The sequence below is a fragment of the Neopelma chrysocephalum genome, unplaced genomic scaffold, assembly GCF_003984885.1.
Source record: "Neopelma chrysocephalum unplaced genomic scaffold, ASM398488v2 Primary Assembly neopelma1_22, whole genome shotgun sequence".
In the NCBI taxonomy this organism is placed as follows: Eukaryota; Metazoa; Chordata; class Aves; order Passeriformes; family Pipridae; genus Neopelma; species Neopelma chrysocephalum.
The window spans coordinates 30,935,298-30,952,343 of NW_020897689.1; the positions used below are offsets into that span (position 1 = coordinate 30,935,298).

The 17,046-nt window shown below is 38.3% G+C and overlaps 1 long non-coding RNA gene across 1 annotated transcript; it reads left to right on the forward strand.

Moving 5' to 3' along the window:
- Positions 1-1,315: 1,315 nt before the first annotated feature.
- On the forward strand, positions 1,316-16,477 carry LOC113963155. Its single transcript, XR_003532665.1, has 3 exons — positions 1,316-1,405; positions 6,022-6,023; positions 16,466-16,477. It is a non-coding gene; the product is annotated as an uncharacterized LOC113963155 (long non-coding RNA).
- Positions 16,478-17,046: the final 569 nt, after the last annotated feature.

A 17,046-nucleotide genomic window follows, 5' to 3' on the forward strand; every position in this document is an offset into this window, starting at 1 on the left:
GTCTTAAAAGAATTTAACAAGCTTAACCAATCCCTCTGGAGCCCCAAACCAGATGGTTAAGCAAAAAATATTCATGCAAATAGAGAGTGATGGAATACTTGAGGCTTCACTTAGAGAAAACTTACAGAGTGTCATCTAAGGCTGGGATAAACAGGACATCCCTTTTCTCTCACTGAAGATGTCAGATGTTAAAAGAATTTTTTTTTTTACAAGTTGTTAAGTGATTTTGCTCCTTTGTTCTTGTGCAAGCACTATTGGGTTTTGAGAAGTTGCTGGATCAGTCGCACTGGTAAGCAACGTAAGCAGTCTCTATATTTCCTATGAAGTAAGCATGAAAGTGGACAGTCACAATAATATCAGTGGCCCAGCAGCTGAACAAATCATATGACTGCTTAATTTCGCTCCCTTAGTAACATGAATTACTCAAAAATTACTCCAATTGCCTACACTAGCTTTCAAAATGCAGATTAAGGCAAACTATATAAAAAGATCTCTCAAACAAATGAAAATAAAAGAGAGAGGGTATGAAAACAACAGACAGTATTCACAGAAAGCCACTCAAAGGCATTGTGTTAAAAAAGAAGTGAGTCTTAGGAGACAAGAAACTGTGGCGAGAACAGGAATATTGCACGTAAACTACAAATGAAGAAGATTTATAATGTATGTTTGCAAAACCATACGTCACTAAAAGTAGCTTAACATAATGCTGTGGTTTTCATCTAACAAGGAACATACCTGGATAAAAAGCATTAAATCCAACATATGAATAAGGACACCATCTCTGTTCCCAATTCTGCATGTCCATCAAGAAGCAACAATAACTAGATTACAGTGTCAACTTAATGCTACACCGAAATTTAAATCAGGGAACTTTTCTGATATGAAAATAGAATACACAGTCATTGAAACATTTATTTTTGGTGTAGCATGGGCTTGGCTTGTAGTTCTTGTCAGCATTTTTAATTATAGATGTGTTTTACTGTTATCATTCCACTTTTAGAGAGTTAAGAGTTGGAAAGAGCCTTAAAGATCATCTAGTGCCAACCCCCCACCTCCAGGGACACCTTCCACTAGATCAGGTTGCTCAAGGCCTTATCCAGCCTGGGCTTGAACACTGCCAGAGTTGGAGTATCCACAACCTCCCTGGGCAACCTGTGCCAGTGTCTCACCACCTTCATAGTAAAGAATTTCTTCCTAATATCCAGCCTAAATTTCCCCTCTTTCAGTCTGTACCCCTTACTCCTTGTCCTATCATTACAGTTCCTGATGAAAAGTCCCTCTCCAGTCTTCCTGTAGGCCCCCTTCAGATACTGGAAGGTTGCTATGAGGTCTCCATGCAATCTTCTCTTCTCCAGGCTGAACAGTCCCAAATTTCTCAATCTGTCTTGGTAAGGGAGGTGCTCCAGTTCTCTTATAAACTTTGTGGCCCTTCTCTGGACTTGCTTCAACAGTTCCATGTCCTTTTTATGTTGGGGGCACCAAAACTATTTGCAATATTTCAGGTGGGGTCTCACAAGCAGAGTGGAGGGGGAGAATCCTCTCCTTCGACCTCCTGGCCACGGTCCTTTTGATGCACTCCAGGATTTGTTTGGCTTTCTGGGCTGTGAGCACACACTGCTGGCTCATGTTGAGTTTTTCATCAACCATCATACCCCAAGATTTTCTCTGCAGGGCTGCTCTCAATCACTTCTAAGTGTGTTTGGGGATTGCTGTAACCCAGGTGTAGGACCTTGCACTTTGCTCTGTTAAACTTCATGAAGTTTGTATTGGTCCATCTCTCAAGCATGTCAAGGTCCTTCTGGATGGCACCCCTTCCCTCCAGTGTGTTGACTGCACCACAGTTTTCCTTTTTGGTTTTTTTATCTATCACAGTGAGCCAAACCTATTCCAAAGGTTTTTGGCTTTGCTTTTGAAAGTAGGAAGAAAATCCTCCCTCCTCTGATGTCCACAATTACCTTTACCTCATTCTTCAAGTGCATAATAAAGAAAATATAGGCAAAGCAAATATTCAGTGTTCAAGAACAAGCTAATTGGGTTCTTTTCATAATTGGTAGTTTATTGCAGATTTGTGTTCAAAACCGTTCCCACTGAACACCCTCAGTTGTGGAAAAGAGACACAGTGCTTTTATATTACATGCTTTTCTTAGCTGTCAAGCCTAAATAAAGAATCCCTTATTTTTATTTAGAAAAGACCTTCACAATATCTTCAGCAACAAGGAATAGGCTTTTACAGGTTAATGATTGAATTGGTGCTGTGTCAGTATTACTGTCCCATTCAGAGAGAGTGCAAGAACCTCCCAGGCTTTATGTTCATCCCTTCTATCAGAGCATCCCATTTTGGAGTATTACTTGGAGCTAAAGCTTTTTTTGGGCAGTAGCCTACACCTCACTGGATCTTTCCCCAGTCTTTCTTTTTTAGGTCACTTAGGCTGTATTTCAGGAGCAGGAGCAGAGCAATTTCTTTGTTCCTGTTCTCAAATTGCATGTCTCAGAGTACTATAAAAATATTTTTCTGGTTCTATTTAAAGACTAGGCACACTGGTCTTCAGTAAAATTCCCTGTCAATGATACTGAAGAAGAAGAGAAACAACCATCAGCTTGTATACTTATTCTGTTAGGTATATTAATGTCTACAAATAGTCAGATACAGATTACTTTTGCCACAAAAGCTAATTTGTGCTGCTGGCTAATTTATCCTTGGATATTTCCCAAGTATAGTAGATGTAAAGGCTAAGTAAAAAAAAATCTATGTTGTTCACAAATGTAATTTTTCTTCATGAAGCTGACAAAGAAAACTGCTGAAGCCTGGAACCCAACTCATGCTATTTAGCGTATTCCATGTGTCTAGAAGAAGTTCATCGATCTCTAGATACAAAAAGAATTTAAGATTAAAACTAAGAAATTATCGAACCCAAGAGTGTTTTCCCTCCAGTTGCTCATCTCTGCACTCTAAACATCTTGGCATTATGTTAATTTTTATGAATTTATCTTCACGAGCCGATAATATTTTCCTAAATTCCATTTAGATGCTTCATTGTGGTGGTTTGATCCCCACAAAAATCCAGTTTCCAAGCTTCCCCCACCTCCCTCGTAATTTACCTCAACACCAAAGAGAGACTTTCAGGCAAGCACACCTCTGTAGGGGGAAGGGAAAATATATACATTTATTCCTATACAAATAAATACTGTACAAGCTAAAAGCAATTATATATATATAATATTACACACTTCTATCATCTCTCTGAGCCCCTCCCATAATTCAGTCCAGGAGAAGCCATCAGGTTGATAGGTAAACAGTCTTTCTCTCATTGGGGTGTTCCAGGGAAAAGGGTTTCCTCTGATCCACCCCTCCACCATCCTCCAGCTTTTTTTACTGAAGTCTTTTCTTCCTCATGAAGTCCAAGAAGATAGTTTGAGTCTGTGCTCCTTGGTTCCACGCCAATCTCTGCTGTGTGACTCTCTGTCTCTCTCTCTCTCTCTCTCTCTCTGTTCTGTAGCTGCTGTAGTTTTCTATTTCAGTAGCCATGTCTCCCATAGCTCCCCCAAACCTGCCTTTGGTCTGTCTTCAATTTCGCCTGGGGTTTTTTTCCCCTGGCACTGACCTGCTTTCGTTAACAGCCTGTCTCCTTTGGCTCAGCTTCAAAATACTAAGCCTCACATCCACTCCCACTTACAGTGAGAGGAAAAGCCCCTGCTCAGCTGTTTGCTACAAGTGTTCGGTCCAGTTACGAACTGTCCCGAGCTCTGCAGTCTGGCTGGAAAGGGGGGGGGAAGAGGGCCTGGTCTCCTCTCAAGGAGCTTGCCTCTCTCCCTCCCTCTTACCTCCAGCTGTTGTGAGTCTCTTCCCTCACAACAGACACTCATTCTTACATCCTACCTTCAGCCCTAGCTTGGCCAGAGCTGTGGGGGCACAGGCCCTTCCCCCCCCGAGTAGGGGGGGCCTCCGTCCACCCCTCGGCTACTCTCTCTCACACACTCACTCAGACACAGCAGCAGACTGACTCTGCCAACTCTGCCAACTCACTTCTGGCGGTTGTGATATCTAATTCCACAGGAGCGAAAAAAAAGAACAGCTGCTATTGGTCCTCCTGGCTGGAATCTCAACTGGAACTAACCATTTCTAACTCAGGGACCCCTGGGGGGGTGGGGGGGTGGAACCAAGACATTCATGGACAGAACTTGTTGCTTTGCAAAATATATCAGTTTTGGGCATCTTTGTTAGATGTAGCTGTGCAACAAGAGAAACTATCCAGCCTGCAGTTTACTTATTAGGAGAAAACATGTACAGATTTCAATTAGAGATCATGGGGAAAACACATTATTAAATAGAAAATTCTTTTTAACAGCCTTTGTTACAAATAGAATTTAACCAAGGTGAACTTAACTATCAAAGAAGTATTTATGCTTGTGTATAAAGTCAACATCTTGAGTAGCTAGAATACGTTTTTCAGATTCAATGGATTTTAATGGAGAAACAGTTGCCTTCTCAGATATGTTACATAAATAAATTAAAGACTTCAGAAAGTGGGAGCTGTGTTTTCATCCATGATGAAAAAAAGACAAAGTCGGTCCCATTTAGGTATGATTACTTGATAAGATACAGTTTGACAATGGTTTCCAACAATATTATCCCCAAATCCAGACTCTTCTTAAAATCTTAGGTCTGTACACCTTTGTGTGGATCTCTGTCAGCCCATTATTCCCATCCACAGAAGTATCTTTTTGTCTTGTTTATGTGTGCCACAAACCCAGCTTTTGTTGGCCATCTCCAGATATCACAAGACCATCATTTGGTGAAGATGTGGAGAAGCAGCAGGGCAGAGGATGGTGTGAATCTGATCTCTGCTGTGTACAAGTTTATAGGAAAATCTCTCTGTGTGACTGTAGTTCTTTCAGATATGGTCTTCATTTCAGTTTTCACAGAATCTCTATTCTATTGCATGCTTTATTTTAGTTTGATGAGCACTGTTTTGTCTGTTCTCTGGCCTCTGTATCTCAAGTACTAAAACTGAAAAAATCCCAGTGATTATGAAAGACATTTTCCTGATCAAAGCATAATCTTTCTGCCCCTAGATATTGCGTTCACAAGAAAGACCCACGTATTAACCTTTTCTTTATGGACTCATTAGTTCAACCTTACAGCTATGGATCACAAGAACATAAAGGCAACAGCCTTTCACTACTCTCTCCAGCAGCACCTTATGAAAGAGATTTTATATATTCTCACACATAATACCAGGGGATTGTTAGAAATTTTCTAGTCCTATAACTCACCCAAGAATGAAAATGAGCTTCAGGAATAAAGTGAGGATGAAAGGATACTGCAATGCCTTGGCTCTTTGGCAAGACAATACCGACTGCACAAATTTTTCAGAATATCAGCTCAAATAACTTCGCCCAAAGAGCAAAACTGGCAAAGCTGCAGATGACACACTTGAAGCCGGAAACTGTACACAGGATTAGACACAATCCTGTGGCCTCTTCTTTATTGATGCAGTTCACTTAACATTCATCTGAAAAGGTCACAGTAAGGATCTCAAAATCTGGCCTCAATAGAGTTGGTGAAAAAGAGAAGGAAACTAATGCATCTTGCTGCTGAATCTTGTAGTAGGAAGAACATATGCAGTTTAGTAAGATGAGATTTTGAAGTGAAACTCGAAGAAGATCAAAATACTGCCATCCCACAGTGACGAATAAGTATTTGTGCGAAGCAGAAGGACTGTGTATATTGCTTGGATATATATCAGTGTGCATGCTTGGTAAGAAGAAAAGAAGATAGAATAGGGTCACAAAGGTGCACTGACATAAATGTAAAGGCACACATCTAGACTCTGAAGTAAGCCTGGATCTTGAGCCAATTTTCACAGTTAGCCATGTCTGATCCACATCATTTAATCTCAGGTGATTCAGAGGAGCTTTAGACCTCTTTTGGAAGGATTTCTAACAAACAGATGTAAGTTTATTATGACCCAGGTAACAAGCTGATGGTTTATCTTGGATCTTTCTGAGCAATATCTTCAGGAGTCTGGGCACCAGCAAGGTGACTGGTAACCTGTAGGACCTCTGAGCACCGTGTAGGTTTTCAGCAAGACTTTGCAGTCTCAATCTAGTCAGAATATCCTAGAGGTGTAAAGCAGCCCCACTCCAGTGTCTGATATGTCTCCTCTTTAATAGTAGTTGAGGGAGAGAGACAGAAGAAGAACCCTCAAATCTCAGTGCTGTTATCCATGAATGACTAAAGAATTACCGATGTTGAACCTTTTCAATAGAGATGTTTGCAATGCATTACAATAACTCACTTAGCAATCACTGATAGTTCTGACCTAACAAAATTTATGTTCTATACATGAAATAATGAGAATTGGAACCCAATTGTTGATTCCAATGATGAGAACATGATTTAGACCTTGGCAGTAAAATAGTTAAATTACACTTCAGAAATCAAGATATAGTTGCCTTCTTCCTTTAAAAATTTGAAAAGTAGCCTCAAGCTGGGTGTAACAAAGTAGTTACGCATAGAAAAAACAGCACATCCCTGCAACACAATGTCAGCCAATATTGTGTTGTTTGGTGGAAGGATGTGAGGACTGACTGTGCTGTGGTGTGTCAGGAGGCATCAACATTTATTTAAACTGTTCAGAACACACAGGATAACTTTCAATGATTGTTAATAGGATGTGGAGTTCTTTCGTTGTTCTCCACCTCTAAGTGCTCTCTCCTACATTACTTCAATATAAAAATGACAAATGAGAATTTGAACATTTTCAAGTATAAAAACCTCAGTGAAAGTCATCTATTTCTAAAGATTTTCAAAATTTTGGGGAGGAAGTTTGTTTTTATACCAGACTGACTTTTCTGTTGAAATTATGTCCTTTTCTCTATATTCTCTGTCAGTGCTTATTCTGTCTGCTGCAATCACTGTCTTCTGTTATGGGCTATCAGACTGCTGCACTTGTGTGGCCAAAAGTCCTTGCTTACAAAGAGAAGCTAGGCTGTGTTTTACTTTGCTAATAAATGAGAAATTTATCTACTACAGGGGATGTCTTGGCAAAGGCCATACTGGTGTTAAGGTGAAGCATTCTGCATTTACTCCCCTTGTATGTCTTCAAGGTCAAGACTGCTGAATCTGAGTCTGGAGTAACCAGATGTTGCTCTCTCTGGTTGTTACTACAGTCTCTCGAGTCCCCTTTCTCTCTAGTTCATCCACACCTTTAGTAAACATTAGCCTGTCTTAATTTTTAGATATACTGTTTCTCCTTTTTATGTTACTGCCATTCTTTCTCTGCAACTATTTAGGCTAATTTCATTGAAAGAGTGATCATCTAGACAGTTTTCAGATGGTATAATAGGTGTCTTTTACCAATAATTATAAAAAGCAGGTATCTCTCACTTGGTATGGCTGCAACAGAGAATTGGTGAATATAAACCTAAGAAATACACATTTTGAAACTAGACTCTGATAGCCAGAAATTTTAAAAATTGTTAGAATTTTTACATTTGTTCTTGAGATCTAGCTGTGTGGAAACACATTGGGCTCACAAAAATACAGTGATCCAGATCTAGGTTTTCAAAGTTCAAGCTTGACTTTAAAATGTGCAAAGGAAAGTTTGCAGAACAGAATAATCACAGTGCAATATGATATATCAATTAACTCCCATTACAGGACAGGCAGATAGCTGGTATGGTGCTGTTTGTTATGTGTGAACAGTGTGCTTGCTATCCTGTGGAGCACAGATGTGCATTATCCCTGTCCTTGAGAGCTTACAGTGAAACAAAATAAAATGAGAAAACCATATGTAAAATATTTATACTATGAGAGTTATTTAAGATGTCATTTGGGGGGAGGGAACAAGGAAAACCTGGCGTGCTAGATTTACACTGCATTTTACAAATTTGCTTTTTTAAAAATTTATTTTGGAAGATACAGTGCTGTGTGTCTGTCTCATTCAGAAATCCTACTGAGATATAACTGAAACAGTGATAAGTCATATTCACCTCCTGTCTTGATGCTTGGAAAAATCTGCACACACATTAGCAATAGAAAATTATTCTCTGAGAACCACTCTTGATGTTTTACTTTTGAATGTGCACTATGTAATGAAAGATCTGCCAACAGAAACCTCCTGTCCTTCTGTAAAATGAAAAATAAAGTTAATTGATGGTACACAGTCACCAACTTAGCATATTATATGGCATAGCATTTTGTGGATAGTAATTATCTATGAAGAAAAAGATTTTTTCAGAAACAACAAAGATTGATATTAAATACAAGCTATAAGATATCATTGAATATTCATGGTTTTCAGTAAAATATATTTGAATGAGTAAGATACTTGTAATTGTCCTACCTGAAGGGTTTGATTCCAACTCTAAAATGTAATTCAGACCCAGGGGAAGATAGGTATTATTTCTTTCTGTGAAAGTGAAAGAAATATGAAACTTGATAGCAGTACAATGTAAAAAGCTGTCCTAATAAAAGCTTCTAAAGGGATATTTTGAGTTAGCGTAGCCCTGACATGGTCAGTCCTAGTCCAGTCAGGTCCATGTTAATCTTCGGTGAAGCCTGCACAACCCCTGCTTTAAGTAGCTGCATTCAGGTCAGGGATGATTTGCTGTCTGTTAGGCAGACAAAGGTCTACATTTTCAGTCTATGTGGTACAAATACCTTCTGTAAATGTTTAACATATGATGCCTTAAACCCATAATGATTTTCTTATTTTTCTACCTTATAAGTTTTATAGGTAATAGAAGTAGATTTTAGAAACCCTTTCTCCCTCCTCCCCATAGTACCCTTTAGTTTATACATTCCATACTCCCTATATCACCCTACCCCCATATCCAGTAGATGATGTTTAGTCTCTTGTCAAGGCAACCCTGTCTTGTTTGGAGAACGCTTGTATCTTGGCCTAAACCGCAGGACAGAGTCAAAGAACTGGGTCACCCTGCTCTCTGTACGCTGAAGATGATGAAGATGATGAACAGGGGGTCCCAAGAAGCACCCCAGACCCAATTCCGAGAGGCGGGCCAGGGGGTGGACCAGGCCAAAAGTTAGAGGATGGACACACTTGGGATTAGCCAGATATTGCTATAAATGTAACATCTTGGGCACAGCCCGGGCGCGCGTCGTAACATCTATTGCCTTGGCATAATTAAACCCTTTCTTATCTCACCCCAGCTTACGGCTCCTGAATTTTTTTCGTAGCACCAGCTGAGCAGGCATCACATAAACTTTACAAAAAAAAAAGAAAAAGAAATTTTTTTGAGTGAAGTTAAGATCAAGACTAAAGACTCTAGGTTGAGGCAAGAGATAGAAAAAGCCAGCAGAAAAAATCACACATGACTAATCAGTGACTGAAAGTGTGTTGCTAAGATTGAACCCCTTGCTTACCTTCCTGCTAGTCTGAATCTTCATGCACTGTTGGAAAACAAATCATGTCTATCTCCCCCGTGTCAGTTTACGATACCCTACAAGTCTTTAGAAATTGTGTTGAAAGTAATGGTATACTAACAAGCAAATGTATTATGCATCTTCAAGCATTAATGCTTAATTAAAAAGAAAATAAATATATAATAATTATTCTATGCAATTTTCCAGTGACTTAAAATTAGGGTGTGTTATTATTGCTAAGGAGATTTACTAGACATTGAGTGCTTGAGGTTTTATGATAAGGAGATTTTCACATCAATTAAAAACCACTTAGTTTTTATGGATTTAAAATTCTTATATATTCTTATGTATACATGAACACATCCATATACGTATACACCATTGCTGAAATGAACTTAAGAAGTCATCTTTGTTGTAATGTCTCTCTCGAAAATCCCATTTTAGATCACACAGCTCTATGAAATACCTGTTTCAGTTTTTTCAGGAGGTCAAATTGTGCCCATATGAATAGTGTTGTCCCCCACCACAAAGAAATCAGCTAGTGGATTTCCCTGCATGCTGTAATTTCTGAATTGCTCTGTGAGAGTGGTTTTAATCAGAATTCACTACAAGTATTATATAAGAGAAAAATAGGATGGAAAAAAGTATTGAACAAAAGAGATTATACCTAAAATAGTTAATGGATGCTAGTAATTTTTTTTTCCAGCTAGAAATAGTCACATTTATAAAATGAATGAAAGCAAAAAACGATCTTTCAGACTTATCAGAAGGAGCAATTAAGCTTCTTTATTTAGTAAAGGTGGTGGGAAAGATGTGGAGAGGAAAGGGCCTGAGGTATTTGGTGATATGACAAATAAGACCTAAATAATGCAGCGTTTTCTCAGCTGTAAATGCAGGTGTTTGCAGAAATGGTGCAGTTGTTCATCCTTTTGGATGTACAATTCCCTTTAGTGACATATCTCAATAAAGATTCTTTTATCAGCTGTTTATCTCTAACAGGGACAGAGAAGCAGGGCTTTCAATACATTTCCACATCCTGTCCTCCACTCTTAATCAAGGATATTTAAGAATAGAATAAATCCAACTTTATAGCTTGTCTACAGTCCAATAAGGAAAATCTTCCAAAGGCAAGAAACTTTTGTTTAAATTATTTCCAACATGACAGTGGCTATCTCTCTATCACCTTGTTCAGCCTATGTAAACCAGCATGCAATAAAAAATAAGTTCTCCACATACGTGAAGGAGATTTTAGTGCATGTGTGCATACTCTGCAGAAGATTTGATAATGTGCACGGAAATATAAGTGAGGAAGAATTTATTCCCATCTTCACTCCTGCTTTCAAACACTGTTCTCTTTTCCATCTCTGTCAGAGACATACAGTATTGCCTACTGGCAACTTTCCTAGCTCTTACCTTTAATTACCACCTGCCATTAAGAAAAAATTAAAATTAAAAAAAAATCCCAAAATAAAAAAAAACAACCGAACAAACAAAAAACCCAACTCCACAAGGACTGAGGAAGCATTGTATTGTCACAGTTGTATAGAAAACCTTGAAAACAGAACTAAAGGTAACACTGGATGTTACCATTCACATGGTAAAACTACTTGATGTCTGAAAATAACTGGTTTGAGTTATAAATTGACTGATGAAGTTTGTTATGTACTAGCTTTGACACCGGCAATGCATTCAGCATCCCTGTTCCTGTTTTCCTAGTTACTATAACAAGTAGGAAAACGGGAGCAACATTTTATTTTCACTGACTTTTTAAGGTTAGTTCCTCCAGCACCTTGTTCTGCAAGACTATGAACGTCCCTCTTCCCCAGCTTAAAGAATTTAAGAGAAAAGAGCTAGATGATCCACTAGGGCTGCAAAGCCTGGGAGGCCATACATGTGAACACCCTGTGGGGTGATGTTTCAGAGACCACGTAGGACTTTTGCCAGGTTCAGAGTCGCTAAGAGTAACAGCTGAGTTAATTACTCACAAAAATATTCCAAACATGCAGAAAGTGTTACAGGTGGTTGAGCCTTTTAGCTGCAATTACATTAGCATACAAAAATTTCCTAGCATATTTTCAGGGAAAGAGAACATCATTGAAACACACTGTTCCAAAACAAGAACGCTTTTCAGAACAATTGTTTTGGAGCGAACTCTCCTCCAGGACTAAAGAGGAGCTTTGTAGTCTATGGTGTGGGAGCTAGATGACTTAAGACATGTAGGTTGTCTTGTTTTCCCCATCGGAGTGGTAGAATAAAAGAACAAATGGGGCTGACAAGTTGTAGGCATCTGCCCTTGGGCACTATGGGTCCCCAGGAAGCAGAGATACTTGCTAGCAGCTCCCTACCATTACTGCAGACACCTTTGGAAGCGTGCTCATTGTCATAATTTCCCAACGGGTTGCCCTAGATCCTGAAAGCTAAATATATCATCTTCAAGGGAAGTTAAGTTCTGTACAGGTTCACTATTTTTCATCTTTTTTTGAGAGCCTTTAACTTGCTCTTTCTAAAAATGGTGGTCCCTACATCTTCTGGATTCTGTGAAGGCATTGGCCAAGAAGTATTAGCTTGCAGTGAGGATTATCTCCCCCACCCCCCTGTCCCCAACAGTGAACTGAAAGACCTTTTCAGCCCTTTTCAGAACCTTTCAGAACCCTTTTCAGTTACACTTTTGCAGTGTCAGCTGCGTACAGCAAGGCAGACTTAAGGTAGTTTAAGGGACGTTTACAGTCCAGCATTAAAAGGCTGACTGAGCATCTCAAATGAAGGTTTTCTAGTTCAATGGGATTTCAGTAGTTTCAGTGGGGTTCAACATCCATATATGTCACTGTTGAGAAGTTCCATATCTCGACCACTTGGAAACTCATGCGCTAATACTCTCAATTTTTTTAGTGGTGCAACATTTTTGTCCTCGACACCTTCCAGGGACCACTGTCCTCTTTCTTGTCTATGTCCTACATTAGGGCTTCAAACAAACGATCTCTACTTCAGATGGGAATATGGAGAAAATGCCAGACTGCTATCTACTGTGCCCCTTGGAGTGAAATCTTACCTCTTTTGTTTCTTCTTCAATTTTTCTTTCTGATTTTCTTCTTATTTGAATGTATAGTTTCATCACTTCTCTTGCTCCTGTCTGTTTCATGACTTTGGTGTCCTGGTGGCATTTTCTATAGTATTTTTTTTCATATCTAATTAGTCTAAATGTCCCCTGGAGACCATTTTTTTGCCCCTTTTTTAAATGATATTTTGACCTGCTGTTCCTTCCTGTATTTTCTTTGTTAATTTCTTGCCTTTTGTCTCTCTTGATCTTCTATTATTGTCTGGTCCCTTAACAGGCTTTTATTCTTTTCAACATTTACATGCAGAACAGAAATATTCTGTAGTGTTCACAGCTGTATGATAAGATCTGATTTTAATATTCCTGTCCTGGGTACAAAGACTTGCTTACACAAGGGAATGACTCATTCTCCTCTGCATTTAAATCTGGCAAGTTTAAATTACACCAATGGCTTAGCTGGAGATCAACTACTTGTAAAGGAGTCAGAATTGGCTTCCTAGCAGCTTTTCAAAATCATTTTCTGAGATAGTGTGTTTTCTACTTGAGATCAGATAGTAAAATCTTCACAGAAAGGTAGTGTATCTGGTCCTGTACTGTGATTGATGTCTGAGACTCTGAAGTTTAATTATTCTTATCATACTGCCTTGGAAACTGCAAGTGTGAATAAAACAAGCTTTATCAGTTCCAGAGCTGCCAGCCATATCATGCATTGAGTGAAACACAGCTTATTCCCTAATTTCTTTGTTCCTTACCACTCCTTCCTCCCACCCCCAATAAATATTTATACATATTCATAATGTACTCTTGAGACTTCTCTTCTGCAATGTAAGCACGTCTAGCTCTCTTAACTTCTATTACATGGGATGCTCCAAGCTCTTATCTTACTCATCTTTGTGGCCCTTCACTGGACTCTTTCCACATCTCTTTTGTTCTAGGGAGCATAGAATTAGATCCAGATGTTTAGACTAAAGACATGTCTTACTGGTTGTCCTGGTTCTGGCCAGGACAGGGTTAATTTTTTGCAGTAACTGGGAGGGGGCATGGCTAGGGCACAGAGGTTATTCTATACCACCTCACATCAGAGTTGGGGACAGGGGAAAGGGACTCTCTTCTGGGAAGAAGGAGTTCCTTCCAATTATAAAACATGGTGGAGGGAGCTGTCCGGTATGGTCTATTATCGGGTGTTTTTTCTGTGTGAAAAATTTCTTTTCATATACCTTTTGTTATTAATATTGTTGCTGTTATTGTTTGTTTTCTTATCTCATTGCTTTTTTCCAGTAAATTGTTCTTATCTCAACCTGTGATCTCTGCCCTTTGTGTGCCAATTGGAAGGTCAGAGGGTGGTTTTTTTAGTGGGACTACTAAACTGGAGAATACCCTTCCTAAACCACAACATGGTGCTGAGCAGAAGGGAAGAACCACCTCCCTTGACCTGTTGGCAATGCCCTTAGTTTGCCTTTATTGCCATGAATGTGCATTGCTGGTTCGTGATCAGGTTGTTGTCCACCAGCACCTTCTGGTCTGTGTCTGCAAAAGTGCTTTCTACAAGATCACACTTATCTTAACACAGTGGTCCAGCTTATCAAATTGGAGTTCATTGAACATGGGCACAGCTCAGATGTTGCCTAAACAAGTTAGGATTAGTTTACTACAATGTATTTATGATCCTTTTCTGGGATAAGGATTCCAGACCAAAACCTTGCAACAAATAAATCTACTGGCACCATTATAGATATCAGACCATTTGATGTGACAATGCTTTGATGCAGCTGTGAGAGTCCAGACATGTCTAAGGATTATTTAAACTAAAACAAATCCTTATCATGAGGGAAAAAAATTGGATGCATCAAAGATCTGATAATTTTTTTTTACTTTAAAATTTTTAATTATTTTCAACCAACAAGCCTAGGAATTTTATCCCTGAAAAATTTAATTAGTAAGTTGTTAATTTTTCTATTATGTTATGGAGTGCGTCTAATTGCTCTTATTCCAGGTCCAAGCTGAGGCTAGGAAAATACTTTTAAAATTTGAAAGGATGATTTTTCACTTGGAGGCTACTATTGTAATCTTCCATCTTTGTTTGTAGGACAATGAGATGGCAGTTTCATTTTCATTGTTAAAACATACCTTTATACACATTACATTTTAGAACCCACACTTATCTTAAACAATTCTTGAAAAGTGAATACAGGAACCTCAGCAAGAAGGTATAAATTAGAACATTCTTATAAAATGCTTGCCATCAGGAGCTGGCGAATACACTGACTACCCATTTTGAAACGCAAATTGAAAGGGACTCACTGAAAATGTGGTCAGAGGGAAATCAATGCATGAAGGGTATGTCAAGCATGAAATATCATGCAGCCCTCTCTTCTCATTTGCCAGTCATTTCTTTCTTTTGGTACTGCTCAGGACATGTACTCATGAGCCTGGAGGACCAACCTGTGCCCATGCAAATGGGTAAGGGAATGCCAGAGAAGCCCAGATGTCTCTTGGATGGTAAAGAATTGCTTGAGGCTCTGCTGGATTTTTGTGAAGAGGCATCTGGCAACAGCTCAGTTGTCTTTCACAGAACTGACTTTGATCCCACTTGTGTTGTCATGGTAACATGAGTCTCTGATAAAACGAGCCTTAATCACTGAGTTAGAAGTTGACCTCTCTTGCTCATAGGAACATGGGAGAAGACAAGGAATATTTTTTCCCAAACGCAAAAGTTCAGACAATTCTCTTGACCACTCCATGTCAGTTTTTAAGCCTCCTCTATGTAACTTGTGATATTGCAAATGTGTGTGTGTATGCAGGGGAAAAATAAGAGAGTATTTTCTATACAGGAAAGTGCATAGCTGTAAGTACATAAAACACTCTAGTTGAAGTGTGTAATTAGTACTATTGCATATGAGTGGATGTTCTCTGGAGTGCGATGCTCAGTAGATTTGCAATGGGTTTAAAATATTAAATAATTATATAGCAGTTATGAGTATACTCTATTCTTTTGGATATAAAGAATTCACAGGAACATTTATGATTAAGCACTACTATAGCTCAAAGGGCTAGCAGGTTTTATCAAGGTGAGGTTACATCAGCTTTTTTTGCTCACATAACTGCATTACTTTTAAAAGGGAGCTTTTTATAGTCTGAAACAACCTTGTCACAGCAGACTGGAGTACCATGATGGTTTTTGACATTTTGAATTAATTTATGCAGGTCTCTGTTGTGGGGTGGCAAAATTACTTCTGGTTTCTAAGCTATTATATTTAAAGATAGCTTTTGTATTCATAATAGCACTGCAGTGTGCATGTAAACGTGCCTTCAAGGAGGAACTTCATAAACAAGAAAATATTTAACAACCACTGTGAAAGACTGAAAAGATAGGTTTTCAGGAATAATTCTGGATTATTATTAATTTTTTTTAAAGATAGCATGGTTGAATGAATATCAGAGCAGAATAACTTGATGTAAACTTAATTAATGAACAAAATTTGGACATCACAGTGCTGAATTAACTGATGCCAGTCAATTCGATGTCTGAAATAAGGCACAAGACTGACAAAGAGAGATAATATTTTACATTAAAAATTATGACCCCCTAATCTAAGCAATTGAAGGAAGAGGGGAGAAGTAATCAAAGAGTTTAGGGATCCTCCAAAAGACAGTGAGCCTATGCAGAAGAGATGTGAAAGATCACAGATTTGGGCAGTAAAGTTTCTGCTATGTAAGGTAGAAATAAAGCAGAAATCATAGAAGATGCAGTCACAAGACTTGCTAATTAAAAAAAAATTAATAGTTTGTATCCTTCTGTCCAAGCCAAGCAATTTTGTAGGTTGAAACAAGGGAGACTCTTTCATGTATTCTCGGTGGGAAATACCACACAATTGTGAAGCACAGGCATTATTCAGTTGCCTGTAGAAAACTAGAATTCATCTTTGGCAAATATGCTTTAATATATTTCTGTCAACTGCCATATAATATCAAGAGCATTTCAGTCTCCAGCTGAGTATGTTTGAATGGTGCATCACTGCTAGACCCTTTTCTTTTAGGAAAAAAATCCACATGGCCTTTTGTATCTACTCCTTTTTGGCTACAGAATAAAGGAGCGAAAGAGGCAAAAAAAGATAAATAAAACATTTAGGAAACTAATATGACAATTGTAAAATCAATATTTCCTTGAAGTGGCTGCAGTTGCCAAGAAAATGGAACTAATTTAATTTGTGTGTTTAATTAAAACCATTGATTATTAAAATGTTAATCAACTCTTTTTAGATACAGTATTTTTGCAAGTTTGCTGAGCTATAACGTGAAACTTATATGTGAGAAGCTAAGCAATAACACGATCTTATTGTGGATTCTTTCTTTTGATGTTTTTATCATGACAATATGAGGTGGGGAGGAAGATTCTCACAAGAAAACTGCCCAAAATAGTTACAACACACTTCCTGCATATTTCCCAATCTAAATCAGAAGATGGGAAGTTTGCATTTCTTTCTTTTTTTTCCTTAATTTTTTTTAATTTGGGGGTTATCTAAATATAACTCAATTATTGCTGTTTCTTCCTTAGAATATTTATTATATTTATTATATTTATTATATTTATTATATTTATTAT